The 18,805-nt window shown below is 46.7% G+C and overlaps 1 protein-coding gene across 2 annotated transcripts in view; it reads right to left on the bottom strand.

Annotated features, from left to right (window-relative positions):
• The window catches only part of LOC308676215 (3 beta-hydroxysteroid dehydrogenase type 7-like), a 105,728-nt gene extending 99,232 nt beyond the window's left edge, over nucleotides 1-6,496 (bottom strand). The window contains exon 1 of one of the 2 annotated variants that reach the window (XM_081342010.1): nucleotides 6,312-6,496. The gene's annotated coding sequence lies outside the window, so the exon portion shown is untranslated. Of the gene's footprint in view, nucleotides 1-6,299 lie in introns of both variants that reach the window. The other variant, XM_081342009.1, reaches the window with a different exon arrangement.
• Nucleotides 6,497-18,805: the final 12,309 nt, after the last annotated feature.

Below are 18,805 nucleotides of genomic sequence, written 5' to 3'. Positions count from 1 at the left end.
TACGCGCAAGGGAAAAGGGTACCGTTGGGCGTCGCTGCCTGGAGTAACACGGCCCCAATGGCAATGTCGGAGGCGTCCGCCTCCACGACAAACGGCCGTTGCGGGTCAGGATGCTTCAAGATGGGCTCCTTCATGAAGGCGTCCTTCAAAGCTTGGAACGCCTGTTGTTCGGGGGCGTTCCACTGGAACCGAGTCTTCTTCTGTAGGAGCCGGGTGAGGGGGGCTGTCAAGGCAGCAAAGCCAGGGATGAATGTCCGATAGTAGTTGGCAAATCCAAGAAGTCGCTGAACATCCTTCACGCGACGCGGGGGTTGCCAACTCTGCAACGACTCAACTTTACTCGGTTCCATGGCGATGCCCTCAGGAGAAATGCGGTGGCCCAAGAAATCAATGGTCACCTGGTAGAACTGGCACTTCTCCAACTTGGCAAACAGCCGATGTTTCCGGAGGCGCTGCAGGACCTGACGGAGATGCTGATGATGCGCTTCACGCGACGGGGAGTAAATCAGGATGTCGTCCAGGTAAATCACAACAAACTGGTCCAACAGATCCCGAAAGATGTCATTCATAAAATGCTGAAACACAGCGGGGGCGTTGGTCAGGCCAAACGGCATCACCGTGTACTCGAAATGTCCATAGCGAGTACCAAACGCCGTCTTCCACTCATCACCCGGCCGAACCCGGACGAGGTTGTAAGCTCCACGCAGGTCCAGTTTCGTGAAGATCTTAGCCTCCCGGAGTCGGTCCAAGAGCTCGGGGATGAGGGGCAGCGGGTAGCGGTTACGCACCGTGATAGCGTTGAGTTTCCGGTAGTCACAGCAAAGCCGTAACTCGCCCGACTTCTTTTTGACGAAGAGCACGGGCGCAGACACTGGCGAGGACGAGGGCCGGATGAAACCACGAGCCAAGTTCTTTGTCAGGAAGTCCCGCAATGCAGCCAACTCGGGCTCCGACATGGAGTACAAACGCCCCACTGGGAGAGGCGCATCAGGGACTAGGTCAATGGAGCAGTCGTAGGGCCTGTGCGGGGGTAATTGGTCCGCCTCTGACTCGCTGAACACGTCAGCAAAGTCGGACAGTTCGGGAGGCAAGGAAACCCCTGGGGAACCCTCCACCTGGCCGGCACAGATATGGCGGGTGTGGTCCACGCACTGCAAACTTGGGAAGGTGACCAAGTTCTGAGACCAATAGATCTGTGGATCATGCGCCCGGAGCCACGCCAGTCCCAAGACCACGGGGAAGTGCAGTTCCGAAGTGACGTAGAACTGAATGGCCTCCACATGGGTACTGATGGCCATACACACGGGTTGTGTGGCGGCCGTAATAGGCCCGGACAGGAGCACTCGACCATCGATGGTCTCCACAAGCATGGGCGGATCCACTGGACACTGGGGAACAGCCCATTTGGCCACAAAGGCCGAATCCATAAAGTTAGTGGTAGCCCCAGAGTCAATTAAAGCATGGACCGGAATCCCCTCTGGCTTGCCAGGAAGGATCAGACGTGCCTCCAAAATCAAATGCCGTGAAGGTTCACAGGCACCGTCGGAACGGCATCGCTCGGCGTGGTCGTTGTGGGTCGCCCGATCTTTCACACCGTCTAGATCGGGCTCGGGCCGTTTCCCGACAGCAAAGCAGGGGACTTTCTCAGGGCCGGCTTGGTCACTGATGCCCGCTGACGCTTCTTTGGACAAGAAGCAGCCAAATGTCCAGGGTCCCCACAGTAAAAACACAACCCCTCCGATCGTCGTCTGTCCATTTCCGTCACCGATAGACAGGACCTGGCGGCACCCAGCTCCATTGGCTCCTCCCTCTGGACTGGGGGCTCACGCACAACAGGGGCGGCAGGGGTCTGTGGGGTGGCACGGCGACTCTTTCGCTGCTGCAACCGGGCATCGATCCGCAGACAAAGATGGATCAGCCCATTCAGATCTGAGGGAATGTCCACGCGGGCCAGCTCATCCAACATCTCCTCTGACAAGCCATCCTGAAAGGCATCCACGAGCGCAGCCTCATTCCAGGCGGAATCCTGGCTAAGCAGCCGGAAATCGCTGATATAGGCCTGTAGAGGGCGCTGACCCTGCCTCAAAGCTTTCAGGCGTCGGGTGGCAGTCTGCGCCTTAATCGGGTCCTCGTACATGAGGCGCATATGGTCACAAAACCCCCCAAAGTTATCCAACAAAGGGCTAGGCTGTGCCAACAGAGGCGTGCCCCAACGAGCTGCATCTCCCGACAGAAGGCTCAACACGAATCCCACCTTATCTCGGTCAGTGGGGAAATCAGCTGCTCTCACGCTGATATAAAGCTGGCATTGTCCCAGGAAGGCAGGAAACAGTTCTGGTTTACCAGCAAATTTATCCGGCATAGCTATCTGACATTTCCTCCTGGGTGGGGGGGCAGCATGTACCTGAGCCTGCAGTTGTGCCACCTGAGTGGCCAGCAAGGTGAGTTGCTGGTTGAGCTGGGCATTCTCGGCAAGAAGCTGCTCCATCGTAGTAATAAGGGGTGGGTGGCTGAAAGCAAACTGTTCTGAACCAGCCCTCTTCTCGCAACCCCTATTCAAAAAGAAGAGACTGGAAAGCGTCCAAGGCTAAAAGGCTTCTGCCAAGATTTAATTACGCAGTTAACAAAAACACTAGAGCTTGTCTTCTCAAGCGGAAAAGTTGCTTTCAGCAACCAGCCCCTCCCCAAACACTCCTTTTATAGAGAGCTCAGGGCGTGGTCTCCCTGTGCCTCCTCCCGAGGAGTCCCATAACCTTTCTTTGTTTGTTCCTGCTCGACTGCCTCCTGCGTCGGGCGTCCTTGAACAGGGCCAGCTGTGGGTCATCATCCTCCGCACTCTCGGGCTCACACAGCTGAGAAGAGGTCCCCGGCTGAGGACTCTGCAAAGCCTCCAAATCATCATCAGCCGGTTCGTTTCCCTCCTCCCCCACATCTGAGTCATCCGATACATCGGAGCCGGCTGTCGGACCCACAGGCTGGCCCTGAGTCACAACAGCATGCTGAGTCCACGAACCAGGGGCTGGGGACCCCTGCTCTAGAACAGACATGTCAAACACAAGGCCCGGGGGCCGGATCCAGCCCGCAAAGTGGTTTCATGCAGCCCACGAAGCCATCCTGGAAACAGTGAGGGAACGGCCCCCACTGCCTTGGCCCTGGCCCAGAGACCCTCTTCCTGCTAGAGACCCTCAGATCTGTCCCACTCCTGCCCAGGCCCCCATAGGCACCCTTGATGCGAACGATGAAGAGCTGGCCACGCCCACCCAGTAGGCCATACACACTCTAGCCACGCCCACCCAGTAGGCCACGCCCACCCAGACCACACCCACCCGGCCCCCTGAGGGCAACCGCAATGCTGATGCGGCCCTCAATGAAATTGAGTTTGACACCCCTGCTGTAGAAGGTAGACATGACGTTCTGAATTATCTTGAAAGGTCAGAGAAGAAGCCGAAAATAATTGAATGGCCCCAAATGAAGAGAAAGGCAAAGCCTTCTTTGAGGAATCCAATGGGCACCTCAAGGAGAGAGAAAAATAGTTTGATAATAGTAAAGATAATGAAAAAGATCTAAAACTAGGAATCAGCTGTCAAAAGGGGGTTGGACTAGAAGACCTCCAAGGTCCCTTCTAAGTCTATTATTCTCTACAGGTAGTCCTCGATTTACAACAGTTTGTTTAGTGGCCGTTCAAAGTTACAGCGGCTCTGAAAAATGTGACTTACGACCATTTTTCACAGTTACGACTTTTGCAGCATTCCCCATGATCAAAATTTAGACGCTTGGCCACTGGTTCGTATTTATGACCATTATTACTGTGTCCCGAGATCAGGTGATCCCCTTTGGTGACCTTCTGACAAGCAAAGTCAGTGGGGAAGCCAGTTTCGCTTAACAAACGGGCTACTAACTTATCCGCTGCAGCGATTCGCTTAACAACGGTGGCAAGGAAGGTCATAAAATGGGGGCAAAACTCACCTGACAAATGTCTCACTTAACAGCAGAACTGTGGTCGTTAAGTCGAGGACGAGCTGTGTTTTATTCTGTCTGTGAGACTCAATTTAATTGACCATTGTCCCTTCTGGAATCCAGCCGCTGAATAGATGTTATCAATCATGAGAAATAACTTTGCCATTTGATTCTCTGCTAGCCAGATTGCCATCTCCCACGCTATGCCAAGGGCTGGGCACTCAACCCTCAGAACCACAAAGGCCAGCCAGAACATGTGCAGAGCCCACTAACCAAGGTTGGGCCAAAGCAATAGTCACGGGGAGAGGCTTTCAGAGAGTCCTTGACTTAGGACCAAAACTGAGCCCAACGTTTCTGTTACTGAGCGAGCCAGCTGCTAATTGAGTTTTGCCCCGTCCTTGCCGCAGTTGTTAAGTGAATAAAACAATGGTTAAGTGAATCTGGCTTCCCCACTTGTCAGAAGGTCGCAAAAGGGGATCCCAGGATCACGGGACACTGCAACCTTCTTAATTATGAACCGGTTGCCAAACCCCCATGTTTTGAACATGTGGCCATGGGGATGCTGCAACCGTCATTAGTGTGAAAACCGGTCATCAGCCACTTTTTTTCCCCCAGTGCCCTTGCAGCTATGAATGGTCATTAAATCGACGGATGTAAGTCGAGGACTAGCTATATATCACTGCAGGGACGGCCTGGGTGTGGCTGGGAAGATACTAGAGGGAAATCACCTGTAAAGAGGGTGTGAAGGTACAACACAATTTAATAATAATAGTAAAGATGGAAGGGATCTTGGAGGTCATCTAGTCCACCCCCCTGCTCAGGCAGGAAATCCTATACCATTTCAGACAAATCGCTGTCCAGTCTCTTCTTAAAAACTTCCAGTATTGATGCACCCACAGCTTCTGAAGGCAGGTTGTTCCACTGGTTAATTGTTCTAACTGTCAGGAAGTTTCTCCTTAGTTCTAGGTTGCTTCTCTCCTTGACTAGTTTCCATCTGTTGCTTCTTGTCCTGCTTCCAGGTGCTTTGGAGAATAGCTTGACTCCCTCTTCTTTGGGGCAGCCCCTGAGATATTGGAAGACTGCTATCATGTCACCCCTCACCCTTCTCTTCATTAAACTAGACATACCCAATTCCAGCAACCGTTCCCTATATGTTTTGGCCTCCAGTCCCCTGATCATCTTTGTTGCTCTTCTCTGCACTCTTTCTAGAGTCTCAAGATCTTTTTTTACATCTTTTTTACATTTGTCTTGAGAAACAAAGACAGAGCTGGAGAGCAGGGAAGCGGGGGGGGGGGGGGGCAAGAGATGATAGCCAAGTACCTGGATCCATCCAAGCTATCTTCTATATAGCCATAGTTTTGCCACTGACTTCCTCTTGGATCCCAGCCGAACCCACATTTGTGGCATTTCCTGGTGGTCCCTCATCCAGTACTAATCCGGTCCACATTTTTTGCATGTAAGGCTAATACAAGGGTTCTCTCCTCCCTCCCCTGCAGAGAAACACTGCGGTGTGTGTGTGTGTGTGTGTGTTAAAACTTTCTTTGATAAATGGCTGTCCTCCTTCGGAAGAAAACAGAGAGCTCCAGCAAGAGAGCCAAGCCAAAGGGCTCCGTCCAACAGAGCAGAATAACACCTCACGTCTTTCTTTTTTGTGCACAGGAGATACTAGCAAAGCCTTTCACCCAAATTAGGAAATGGAATTCTTTCTCCCCTCGTGGTGCAAACTGTTAACTTATAGACTTGGCGAATGCGGAGAGTCATGGCGAATGCGGGGAGTCATAACGCCCTAAAGTAGGAAAGACGGTTTTGCAAATGAATATTTAGCTGGAAAAACGCCGTTCAACATGCCAAAGAAACGGGAAACCACCTTAAGAGCCCCAAACACTCGCGATCAGCCTCGCGCATCCTGACGTTCGGGATGCAGCTCCCATCACCTGCTACCCTTGGCAGCCGGGGATGATGGGCAGTGTAACTCGCCACCTCCAGGGAGCGCCTAGCCGGCAGGCAGACGAGCAAAAAGAGAGAAGTTTTTTTCAAGGAAAAAGGAAAGTCGGTTTAGCTGAATTGAGCGGAGCGAAGTCAACACGTCGCGGGCGAGGCGGCAGCCCGGTTCGGACTTTCCATCCAGGGACGCCTCGTAGATATTCCGGGCTGCGCCCATTGCCAAGAGGTGCCGGGGAGGAGAGGAGAGAGGAGGGATGGGAGTTTGAAAGTCGCCAGGGTTGAGAACTACATCCAGCTCCCCAAACTCGCTGCAACCGCGCTCTGCACGCGCTCAGAGGCAAAAGGCAGCTCCGCTGCACGAGGCCCGGCCCGGCGCCCGCCTTCCGCCGCGTACGCACCTGCAAACTCACCGCCGATCGTCCGATTTCTCTGCAAAGAGAGCGCAACTCTTCCAGCTGCTTCCCGGCGGTTGCCGCCTGTCTCTTTCAGCTGGCCAGCTCCCCGCCCATCGGTTGAAGTTCCGCTCGGCACAAAGTCGCGCCCCCCCCCCCGACTCCCCGGTATTGGTGGGGTAGAGGCCGCGCCGCCTATTGACGCCTCCCCTCAACCAGCCCCCTTTTAAGCCTCGCTCGGGGAGGGTCCGCCACTCTCGCTCAGGGACCGTTTTTCTGACTCGGTCCGGATTGCAGAAAAAAAAAACTTGATTGATTTCATAATACTTTAGGTTACCAGCTAGGATGGAGGCGGCCACTAAGGGGTGACAAAGCGGGTCCGCGGGGTGGATGGGAGATCTCAATCAAGAAGAGTATTTGTAGCTGCTGGTTGAAATGCGGGGTTTGTACTACAGTGTTAAGAATAGAAAATTAATAATAATAATAATAATAATAATAATAATAATAATAATAATAATAATAATAATAATAATAATAATAATAATAATAATAATAATAATAATAATAATAATTTTTATTTTTTTTATTTTTTTATTTTTATTACATTTATATACCGCCCTTCTCCGAAGACTCAGGGCGGCTTACAAGCTTAGCAGTAGCCTTCATTCTATGTATATGCCTGCTTGTTAGGGCTTTCACACACACACCCCAAGCGGCATTATTACAAAGTCAGCTTATTGCCCCCAACAATCTGGGTCCTCATTTCACCTACCTCGGAAGGATGGAAGGCTGAGTCAACCTTGAGCCTGGTGGGACGCGAACCTGCACTAATTGCAGGCAGCTGGTGTTACTTAAGGAGGCATTAGCCCACTGCTCCACCAAGGCAATAATAATAATAATAATAATAATAATAATAATAATAATAATAATAATAATAATAATAATAATAATAATAATAATAATAATAATAATAATAATAATAATAATAATTTTATTTATATACCACCCTTCTCCCGAAGGACTCAGGGCGGTGAACGGGGCAAGTATATAAAAATACAAAAATACAAAAGTTAAAAAGGAATTAAATACAATGCCCAAACTAAAACAGTAAATACTTATATTAAAAAACAACAATAAAATCCCAAACCCATCCCCCCATCAGGCCAGGCCGGCTTGTTCGAATAAGTGCATCTTCAGATCGCGTCGGAAGGAGCGAAGGTCGGGCGCCATCCGGAGCTCGACCGGCAACCGATTCCATAAATCCGGGGCGCCCACAGAGAAGGACCTCCCCCTGGGGGCCACCAGCCGACATTCTCTGACCGGAGGCACCCTGAGGAGGCCCTCTCTGTGGGAGCGCACAGGGCGGAGGGAAGTTGATGCTGGCAGCAGGTGATCCCTGAGGTACTCCGGACCCATGCCATGTAGGGCCTTGAACACCATTACCAGTACCTTGAATCTCACTCGGAATAGAATAGAATAGAATAGAATAGAATAGAATAGAATAGAATAGAATAGAATAGAATAGAATAGAATAGAATAGAATAGAATAGAATAGAATCCATCTGCGATTGGATTCAAGACTTTCTTAGGGATCGGTTACAAACAGTGAGGGTCGGGTCTGCTTTGACCACCCCCCTGAAGATTTGCACCAGCACGCCACAGGGCTGTGTGCTTAGCCCCTACCTGTACTCTTTATACACTTATGATTGTGTATCATCTAACCCATCCACTGCGATAAGTTCGCAGATGATACAACTGTGGTGGGTCTTATTACAGGTGGGGATGAGACAGCATACAGGGCGGAGGTACAAAAACTATCCATATGGTGTAGTAACAACAACTTGCACCTAAACATGGGCAAGACGAAAGAGATGGTGTTAGACTTCCAGAGAAAAAAGGAGGAACCTGCCCCACTTTACATCGGGGAGGACTGTGTAGAGAGAGTTTCCTCCTTTAAATTTCTGGGAGTTTACCTCTGTGAAGATCTGACCTGGAAAGTTAACACAACTCAGGTGGCTAGAAAGGCCCAACAGAGGCTTCACTTTCTTAGGGTCTTGCGGAAGAACAGGGTAGAACAACGGCTAATGACCCTCTTTTACCGGTCTACTATAGAGAGCGTCCTCTCGTATGGTATTGTGGTTTGGTATGCTGGTCTGACAGCCGCGGATAGGAAAGTATTACAGAGGGTAGTGAGCACAGCACAAGACATTGTGGGCTGTTCCCTGACACCACTGGGCTCGTTGCCTTGGAAGAGTGAGGAAGATTCTCATGGATGACTCACACCCTGGACGGTATCTCTTTACTCTCCTACCATCCGGTAGGAGATATAGGAATATAGCCAGCCGTACCAACAGGCTGAAAAATAGCTTTTATCCGTGGGCTGTTAGGCTTTTAAATGGGACATAATCTTATGCAGAATTGACTTGGGAGGCCGGTGTGTGGTGTAGTTGGTTAACATAGTGTGGTGGGATGGAGGGTTTGTTGTCACTGTGTGTTGGGGGGAGAGAACACGGGGGGGGGGAGGCTCAGCTAATCTCAATGTACACATGTTGTACTTTGACAATAAAGGTTTATTATTAATAGAATCCCTGATGCTCTCTGAACTTGGTTGTTTTCTTGCAGATGTTTCCTTAGCCAAACTAGTGTGTGTAAGGAAAGGGATCTGCTCTCATTTTATATGGGTTTGCCGTGTTCATTGTTGGTGGGAGTAATGGGGGGGGGGTTGGTTGGTTCAGAAGACATGATGAAAATTCTTTAATTTCACAACGTATGGACAGACTTAAGTATACTTTCAACTGGGAAAGTGTGGCCATCCCAGAACAAGGCAAGCTCAAAAAACGCTAGGAAGCCTGGCAATCTGACCAATTGTCCATCATTGGACACACAGACATACACAACATCTACATACTGTGCAAAAGGCACAATCAGCAAGTCAAACAAAAGGAACGAAAAGACTGAAACACCTCCCCGCTGGCAATCAACACCCAGATAAGCATAGATTCACCAAGATTAACATCAGACCAACAATCAAGAAGTAAACAATATCGAAATCAAGGAAATAGCCAACCTTAGAGAGCACAAGGACTTTAAGTCATTAGCTGCCATTTGTTTGTGCTGCCCAGCCTTCACCTTCTAAGTACTTGATAAGCTCATGGTTAACTCAGCACTCCTGTTGACTGACAAGGCACCTGTTTCCCAGGCTTCAATCACTTCCCTGGCTGTTTTTGTGCCTTCTCATCCAACAATCTTGGTAGCTGCAAAATTCAATGTGTGTCCTTGTTCATTACAATGTGAAGCTACCAATGAGTCTGGGTCTCCTCGTCTGACTGCCCTCTTGTGTTCTTGCAGTCTGGTGCTTAGCTGCCTCCCTGTCTGCCCTACATAGTCACAGGGGCAATCCATGCAAGGGATTCGGTAGATTACATTGGAAGTATCTCCCACCTCCAAGCGATCTTTCCAGTGCATAACTTGTGATTGAAGCCTGGGAAACAGGTGCCTCGTCAGTCAACAGAAGTGCTGATTCACCACCAGCTTATCAAGTGCTTAGAAGGCGAGGGTTGGGTACAGTGGTGGGATTCAAGTACCTGAACAACTGGTTCTCTGCGTGGATGCCACTTCCGGAAGTCCGTTCTGAGCCAGGGAGGCCTCCCAGGCTCAGAACGGACTTACAGAAGTGGTGTCCACGCACTTCCAGTGGTCCATTCTGGGCCTGGGGGGAGGCCTCCCCAGCTCAGAATGGACTTCTGGAACTGGCATCCACGCACTTCCGGCGGTCCATTCTGGACCTTGCAAAAAAGGGCTAGGGCTTCAGCCAGTTCGCCGAAGTCAACAAAAAATTAGCTACCGGTTCTACCAAACCGGCTGAATTCCACCACTGTCTGGGCGTCACAAGTAAAAGATAGCTAATGATTTAAAAGACAGCCATCAACATACTCCAATCAACGGCTAAAAAGCCACTTACAACAGACACTATCAATGCCACACACAGAACAGTACACACTCTGCTAGAGAGACATTCCCTGAGCATGAACTCCAGCACGGGTCTGAAACTTCGGAAGACTAGACCTCTGGTCCTGTTGAAAGACACAGATTGGATCCTGCAACATTATCCTGGGGCATGTATATTCGCCTCCGTTTGTGAAAAAAAGAGATTCATTATCAAGAGACAACCAACAGCACAGAGGCCCTTTTGACTACGGATCCTCCATAAAGGTAAAGGTTAAGGTTCCCCCGCACATGTGTGCTAGTCGTTTCCAACTCTAGGGGCCGGTGTGTGGGAACGGCCAGAATTTGGTCTCCCAAGAATTTGGTTTTTCACCTTTCAGCCTTTCCGTGTCTTCCCTAGTTGGGCCTCTCTGTAGCTTCAGTGCAGAGCACACTCTCCTGGCTGGGAGGGGGGCCTGGCATGTGGGAGGTTTGGGAAATGCTATGATAAAGACTTCACATACATCTTATGCTACCTTGTTTTTGTGTGATCTCATAGGCACCTGAATAATCCAATTATTTCTATGTATCCTATTTGGTATGAGACTGATGTAGTTTTTTGTAAGATTGGAGGTGAATAAAAGTTCAGCGGGCAGTGCTCGGGGGAGTTCTTTTTCTGGAGATGAGGCTGCCTGGCTGGTTCAAAGCTCTCTATCGACTCAGGTCTGAATTCTTTTTCCTTCGTCTGAATTCCTGTCCCTACATCTGAATTTCTTTCCCCTTCATCTGGTGACCCCGACGTTATGCCTGTGAGGGTGTGATACATGTGCGGCTGTGAGGCAAACTGTAACTTCTGGCTTACCTCCGCTCGGCAGGAGCTAAACGAACGCGTTCAACTAATTCATCCCATTTTAAGGGGTCAACGAGGTAAGACCAACTTATTCATTCCGTTTAAGGAGTCAACGAAGTCAGTTCAACAATTCATTCCGTTTAAGGAGTCAACGGGGTAAATATGGGGACTTCTCTTTCAACAGGACAGGAAAAACAGGTATCTGACCTTTGCAATTTGTTGACAAGGACTAAGCAAACAGTTAAAGTTTATAAAGAGGATGTAGAAGAGCTGGTTAAGATTATTGGTAAATTATGCCCTTGGTATCCTGCAGATGGATCTCTTAATCCCTATGATTGGCAAGAAATTGGGAAAGATTTGCATCAGGCTGCAACCACTCCAGTATCAGTACTACACACTTGGCAACTCTGCTATAAAGCTATTACTGAGTGGTCCAATCCTCTCTTGTACCCTCCAAAATTAATAACTCCTGAGGCACCAATCTTGTACCCTCCAAAATTAATAACTCCTGAGGCACCAATCTTGTACCCTCCAAAATTAATAATTCCTGAGGCACCAATCCTGTATCCCCCAGACCCTCAGCCACCACTGTCTTATCATAATTCTTCACAGCAGTGGAGCTCTGAGAGTCAGCAAAATTTGGAGTTTCAACAGCCTCAAACACAGACTGCTATTCAACAAATGGTGCAGTCTGCATTGGTCTCTGAAAATTCAGAGGACATCCAGGAGGCATTGCCATTAATGGCTGTCTGCCCTGTGGTCCAAAACGCTCAAAATCAGCAAGTCCATGAGTCTGTCCCATCTGCAGTTCACAAAGAGCTGAAAGGAAGTGTTACAGAAAATGGGTTGCAAAGCAATTTCACCCGAGAGCTTCTCCCTGAAAGGGTTCAAAATGAAGGTGCTGCTGATGTTCTGATGAAACAATTGGCATTTGAAAATACTAATCAGAACTGCAAAACAGCCCTGAAAGCAATTGATTCCAAACCTGAGACAACTATTGCTCCGATGATTGATTTGTGTCAGAGCATTGAAACTGAATCTCCTAAGACAAAACTTTTAGCTACAGCTCTTGTAGCTGTAGTTCATCCAGCCAAAGACAAAAAATGCTTTGCTTACCATTTTATGGATGATTTCTTGCTTGCTAGAAAGCCTTTACCTGTTAACTGTTTCCTAACCTTACAGGAAATCTTGACTAAATCGGGACTTGTCATTGCCCCTGAGAAGGTTCAAATAAAACCTCCCTTTCTATATTTAGGTGATCGGATGCTTCAATCTTCTTTTTCTCCTTTTGTTTTAACTCTGTGCATTCCATCTCATTTTACTCTGGTACAATTGCAAAAGTTTTTAGGAGATCTGAATTGGGCTAGACCATTTTTAGGGTTAACTACTGCTTTGTTGCGTCCACTTTTTATTGCCTTGCAAGGTCATTTAACCCCTGACGCGCAGATTCCAGTCTCCACAGCGATGCAACATTGCCTTCATCAAATCAATTCTGCCTTTCGCAAAGTTATGATTAACAGAGCTTCTCTTTTAGGATTGTTACAGCCAACTGCTATCTTATTTTTTCCTGAAACGCTTAAATCTATCTGCATTGTAGAATGGTTGTATTTGATACACACACCAGCTAAAAATGTATTTCCCATCGAGGTGTTATATTCTGGCTTTCATCCTTTAGTCTTTCATTTGCCTTGCACCAAGGATCAGCATGATTTCTTTCTGCAAATGTTTACTGCTTATGCGATTGCCTTTGTAGATTATGTGGGAGCTGTGTTGTTTAACCCCCCCCCAAGGACCAACTTTCGATTTTCTTACAGGAATTACCTTTTGTTTTTCAATCTGCACAGGTTTCTACCTTTCTTCCTAATGCTATTACTTTATTTACAGATGGATCTCATACCCGTGAGGTGCTTGTTTGGCAAATTAATGGAAAATGGCAAACTAAGTTCACAGCTTCTCAAACCTCAGCCCAGCGTGCTGAACTTTCTGCAGTGATTTTAGCCTTTAAATTACATGATTTGATTCCTTTTAATCTTATTGTGGACAATCTTTTTCATCATATTGCCTTTGCTTACCTGTCTCCACTTTTGGATCGTAATTTACTTTCCTTATTCCTTACTTTTCAAACTTTCCTGCGTGATACTATTCCTGATGGCAACCATAGAGCCGATGTGGTTTTCCATTTTCTTAAGGAGGCTTACCCTTTGACTAACCATTCCTATTTTCACCAGAATGCTAAATCTCTTCATACTACCTTTAACATTCCACTTTCTCAGGCTGGTGATATTATCTCAGCCTGTCCTCCTTGCTCTTCCTCCCCCCTCTCTTTTCCCTTTGATGCTATTAATCCAAGAGGAACAGATGTGTGGGTTACCCCCCTTCGCAGCGAAACTACCTCTCATGTTATTCAGCACCTTCTCGCTGCCATGGCTGTCATGGGACGACCACTTGTTTTAAAGACTGACAACGTTCCTGCGTATACTTCTAATGTTTTTTTTCAATTTTGCAGAACTTGGGATATTTCTCTCCGACATGGCATTCCATACAATAGCTCAGGCCAAGCTATAGTGGAACGTGCACATGGTACATTTAAAGCTTTGTTGTTTAACCATTTTAAAGAAAGGGGAATTACTCACTCAGATCTTAAATCCTTGATTCCAGTATTGCTATTTACTTTGAATCATTTAACTATCACTAATCAACCTTATACTCCTGCAGAGAGACATTTTAGGAAGGAGCTTTCCCTGGAACGACTACGAGTGCTATATAAGGAGCTGCCCGAGCCAACCTGGAAGGGACCAGCTGAATTGATTACTTGGGGAAGGGGTTTTGCATCTATTCTTACTCCTACAGGACCGGTGTGGGTGCCTGCCAGGTGTGTGAAGCCATTCCGAGCCAAACATGAGCTGGCACCAGAGGCTAAGCAGTCCGCTCCCAGAATTCAATCCAACCCTGACATTGAACTCGAACCCGATGGGTGAAACACCACGAAGGCGTAAAAGACCTTCGCGGCCAGCAGGAACTCAGCCACCAGTAACATGGGGAATGTTAAAAACACTCAGCGCAGATGCCCTTTGTGACCTTACAACTATTCCTGTCGGCATTTATTGCTCAACTTAACACCAATTCAGCACTTGGACTGTTGCTGTGTTTTTTTGGTTGTTTTTTTATTTTTTCATCTGTAGGAATTCATGAAGTTTTAGCAAATAGAGGACAATTCAATTTGTAGCTACAACTGGCCAATATTTCTAGTCAGAGAATTTTTGCTTATAAAAATGTCTGCTTCTGCTCACGAAGTTATTAGCTTTTGCATTGTTCCTGTCTGTGCTCCAGCTACTACTATTCAAAATTATACTCTTTTTACCAATTTTAATATATCCACCACCTATATACTATGTATTCTTGGGGCTTTCCAACTTATAGACTTAGGAAAATGCTTTTTCTATGGCTACCAGATTTAGCTTCGCTTAAGCATTTATTTGTTTATGGTATTTTAACTATAGTTATATTGATTAGTTTGTGTTGCTGTATTCAATGTATTCCCTCTTTGCTGGCATTGTGCCGTTCGCTTTTTGTTAAAGGATCTCACACCTCTACCTTCAATGCCAAAGATTTACATGTTATGCAAGCTTATCTCAAGCATTCTGCTTCTGTCATTACACAAAAAAGGGAACATGTGGGAACGGCCAGAATTTGGTCTCCCAAGAATTTGGTTTTTCACCTTTCAGCCTTTCCGTGTCTTCCCTAGTTGGGCCTCTCTGTAGCTTCAGTGCAGAGCACACTCTCCTGGCTGGGAGGGGGGCCTGGCATGTGGGAGGTTTGGGAAATGCTATGATAAAGACTTCACATACATCTTATGCTACCTTGTTTTTGTGTGATCTCATAGGCACCTGAATAATCCAATTATTTCTATGTATCCTATTTGGTATGAGACTGATGTAGTTTTTTGTAAGATTGGAGGTGAATAAAAGTTCAGCGGGCAGTGCTCGGGGGAGTTCTTTTTCTGGAGATGAGGCTGCCTGGCTGGTTCAAAGCTCTCTATCGACTCAGGTCTGAATTCTTTTTCCTTCGTCTGAATTCCTGTCCCTACATCTGAATTTCTTTCCCCTTCACCGGTGCTCATCTCCGTTTCAAAGCCGAAGAGCCAGCACTTGTCCAAGGACGTCTCCGTGGTCATATGGCCGGAATGATTAGACGCCAAAGGTGCACGGAACGCTGTTACCTTCCCACCTTAGTGGTCCCTTTTTTTCTACTTGCATTTTTACGTGCTTTCGAACTGCTAGGTTGGCAGAAGCTGGGACGAGTAACAGGTGCTCACTCTGCTACGCGGCACTCGGGATTCAACCCGCCAAACTGCTGACCTTCTGATCGACAAGCTCAGCATCCTAACCCACTGAGCCACCGCGTCCCTTTTTTACGGATCCTCCATAAAAGTATTAAAATAAGATTAAAGGTAATACTGTCATGCTGATTAATGTCTTCTGGCCTTGGAGGGGGCGGTAGCTATAATACCACTGCTTTTCTTGCACAGAAAACCAAACTTGTAAAGGATGCCATGTGCCAGCCGCACTGGGAGTGTTGTCTAGAGAGGCCAAAACATGAAGTGTGTTTATGGGTCACCAATTGTGGAAGAGGAGAATTCACCACTTCCTGGGCCTGTTGGATTTAACAGCAGGAATCCACAAGCTTTTTAAAGGTGTGGATCCCTTCCCTTCCCTTTGCCACTATTAAAACTCACAATCTGGAAATGAAGGGCTCTTGGTGCCCTCTGAGCTTGGTTGCTTTGTGGCAGACGTTTCATTACCCAAACTAGATAATATGATCATGATATTACCTATTTTGGGTAATGAAATGTCTGCAAGAAAACAACCAAGCTCAGAGAGCACCAAGGAACCCTCATTTCAAACCCTGAGCTACAAATATTCTCATTTACTGGTAATCTGGAATTTTTGTGTGACCAGAGGTAAATTTTAGAAGGCCAGACTGCCTTTGTGAACACAACTTATATCATTCTCCAATACGTAGTAAGGCTTCCAGGCCAGCCCGATCCTGGTTCTCAGTCTAGATGTGGAATAGCATTTTCTGCTCCAGGACTTGGAAACATTTGGACCTCAGAGCCTCTACAAGTAGTCCTTGACTTACAACCATTTATTTAGTGACCATGGTCCTCACAGTTACGTCCACTGCAGTGGCCCCACAATTGCATGATCCCGATCCAGGTGCTTAGCAACCAGCTCGCACTTACGCTTGGAGCATCCCAAGGTCACAAAGTCAGTGGGGAATCCAGCAAGGAAGGTTGCAGGGGTTGTCACGCGCTGTCTCAATTAACAGCTGCACCACTTAACAATGAATTTTCCAGTCCCAATTTTGGTTGTAGGCTAAGGACGACCTAGCACCCAAGGAGGATGGGGGCTGTAATGCCCAAGGGCCAAAAGAAATAGATTCCTAATCCAGTCATGCTGAATAGTGAGATGTAGCTACAACTCTACATGCAATGCAGAATCAAATGCCCTGGAGATCATTCAGCTCTGCTCTTTGGACGTGGCTTACATAAGATTATTTGTCCAGGTCAGGATCTAAGCTTGCTGATCCAGCAGGAAAGTAATTGATTAGATGCCATTGATAAAAGCCCAAGTCAGTGGAATTTATTTGTTTTTTTTCCTTCCTCGTTCCCTCCCTCCCTTCTGACAAGCATAATCAATGGAAAAGCAGGCGGGAAGTTGGAAGTCGCAATCCCCTGACATCACGCTTAGCGACCTGCAGTGATTTGCTTTACAACTGCAGTCAAACTGATGTAAATCTCTCGTGACATGTCCCTCCACGATTGCACCACTTAGCGGTGGAGTTGTTGCTCCCGACTGCAGTCAGTAAGGGAGGAATAATCTATGACACAAGCACTAGATGGGATTCATGTTGCACGCTAATGGAGAACCAGTTGTACAGACTATAAAATAGCTTTCTCTCACCCTCATAATTGCAGTCATGATTCTCTTTCATCTTTTTTCTTCCCCTTGTCTGCCTTAATAGATTTGCCAAGATTCCTAATGAAAAGCAGCAAATGATAGTTATCTGTAGAACAGCTTGGTTCTCTTTGGGGTATTTCTGGAGCTTAGCAAATTCAAATTCAGATTGAAGCTGGAAGGGACCTTGGAGGTCTTCTAGTCCAACCCCCTTATTCCATTTTAAACAAGTGGCTGTCCAGTCTTTTTTTTAAAAAACTCCAGTGATGAAGCACCCACAACTTCTCAAGGCAAGTTTAACTGGTTACTTGTTCTCACTATTTGCAAGTTTCTCCTTAATTCCTAGTTGCTTCTCTCCTTGATTAGTTTCCATCCATTGTTTCTTGTCTTGCCTTCTGGTGCTTTGGAGAATAGGTTGATTCCCCCTCTTCTTTGTGGCAGCCCCTCAAATACTGGAACACCACTATCATATCATCCCTAGTCTTTCTCTTCTCCAGACTAGCCATGCCCAAATCCTTTAGCCGTTTTTCATGTTTTAGTCTCCAAGCCTTTAGTCATCTTAGTTGCTCTTCTCTGCACTTTCTCTAAAATCTCAACATCTTTTTTGTAATATGGTGACCAAAACTGGATGCAGTAATCCAGGCATGGTCTTACTAAGGATTTATAAAGCAGTACCAATACTTCGTGTGATTTTGATTCTATGCCTCTGTTTATACCGACCAATGATTGTATCAGCTTTTCGAGCTACTGCTGCACACTGCTGGCTCATGTTTAAGTGATCATCCACGCCAAGATCTCTCTTTGCGTGGGATTTCATAGCTTCGTAGTAGGACTGAAAAAATGCAGATAATCTTTGTCGCTCAGCATCTGATCTCCTGTGATCAAGCTGAGGACGAAAACCAAAATAAGGGAGGTGCATTTTACTGTTGAAGCTTTCAATTGAAAGAGGAGGTGCAGCAATGTATGATGTGTATAATAAGAGATTCCACGCGCATTGGAAATTGGTGCAAGCAATTCTTGGTTCTCCGACTAGAGTCTCCAGATGTTATTTATCATTAAATCTAGATCATGTAGAAACAGGTCCCTTTCTCTTATCATTTATAGAATACAAAGATATTGTTTAGAAAACGGATTACAGGCACTCACCTTGAATCCATGCCTTAATATCAGGAAGATGAATCACACACAATTATCTTCTTTGTCAAGAAGAATGTAAAGAGGCTAAATGGAGGTTTCAAAATAAAATCTTTCAGATTCATCAAAACAAAAATGTTGGGACAAGATATTGTGGCAATTCCATGCCAGTCAGAGGTGTTTCTTCCTAAGTAGCTAAGTCACAGGAAAGACATGTTTTCCTCCAGATGGTTTAAATTAATATCTTTACAAAAATCAGGTTTATGTAACAAAAGATGCAGAGCTTACCAGGAGGAAAAAAATATAGTTAATAGCTGTATCTTTGCTTTAAACGTACTCTAAAGATTCTAGGGAAGACCTTAAATGATTTTGATAGTTAACTGAAAATAAAACTAGCCACAAAGGCAGTTCTAACTTAGCCTGGTTCTTTTAGGAGAGTAAAGAATACAAGAAGTAACGTGTGGAAGATCATTAAAGGAAATTCTAACCTAGGAGAAATTTCCTGACAGTGAGAACAATTAACAATTAACCCGGTCGCATTGTGCTGGGGTCATGTGATCACCTTTTGCGACCTTCTGACAAGCAAGCAAAGTCAATGGGGAAACAAGAGTCAGTTAATAACCGTGCTGCTAACTTAACAACTTCAG

Source organism: Vipera berus (assembly GCF_964194415.1).
Source record: "Vipera berus genome assembly, chromosome: W".
Classification (NCBI taxonomy): Eukaryota; Metazoa; Chordata; class Lepidosauria; order Squamata; family Viperidae; genus Vipera; species Vipera berus.
The sequence above is the reverse complement of the archived record's forward strand: the minus strand, read 5'-3'. Positions and strand labels throughout refer to the sequence as shown.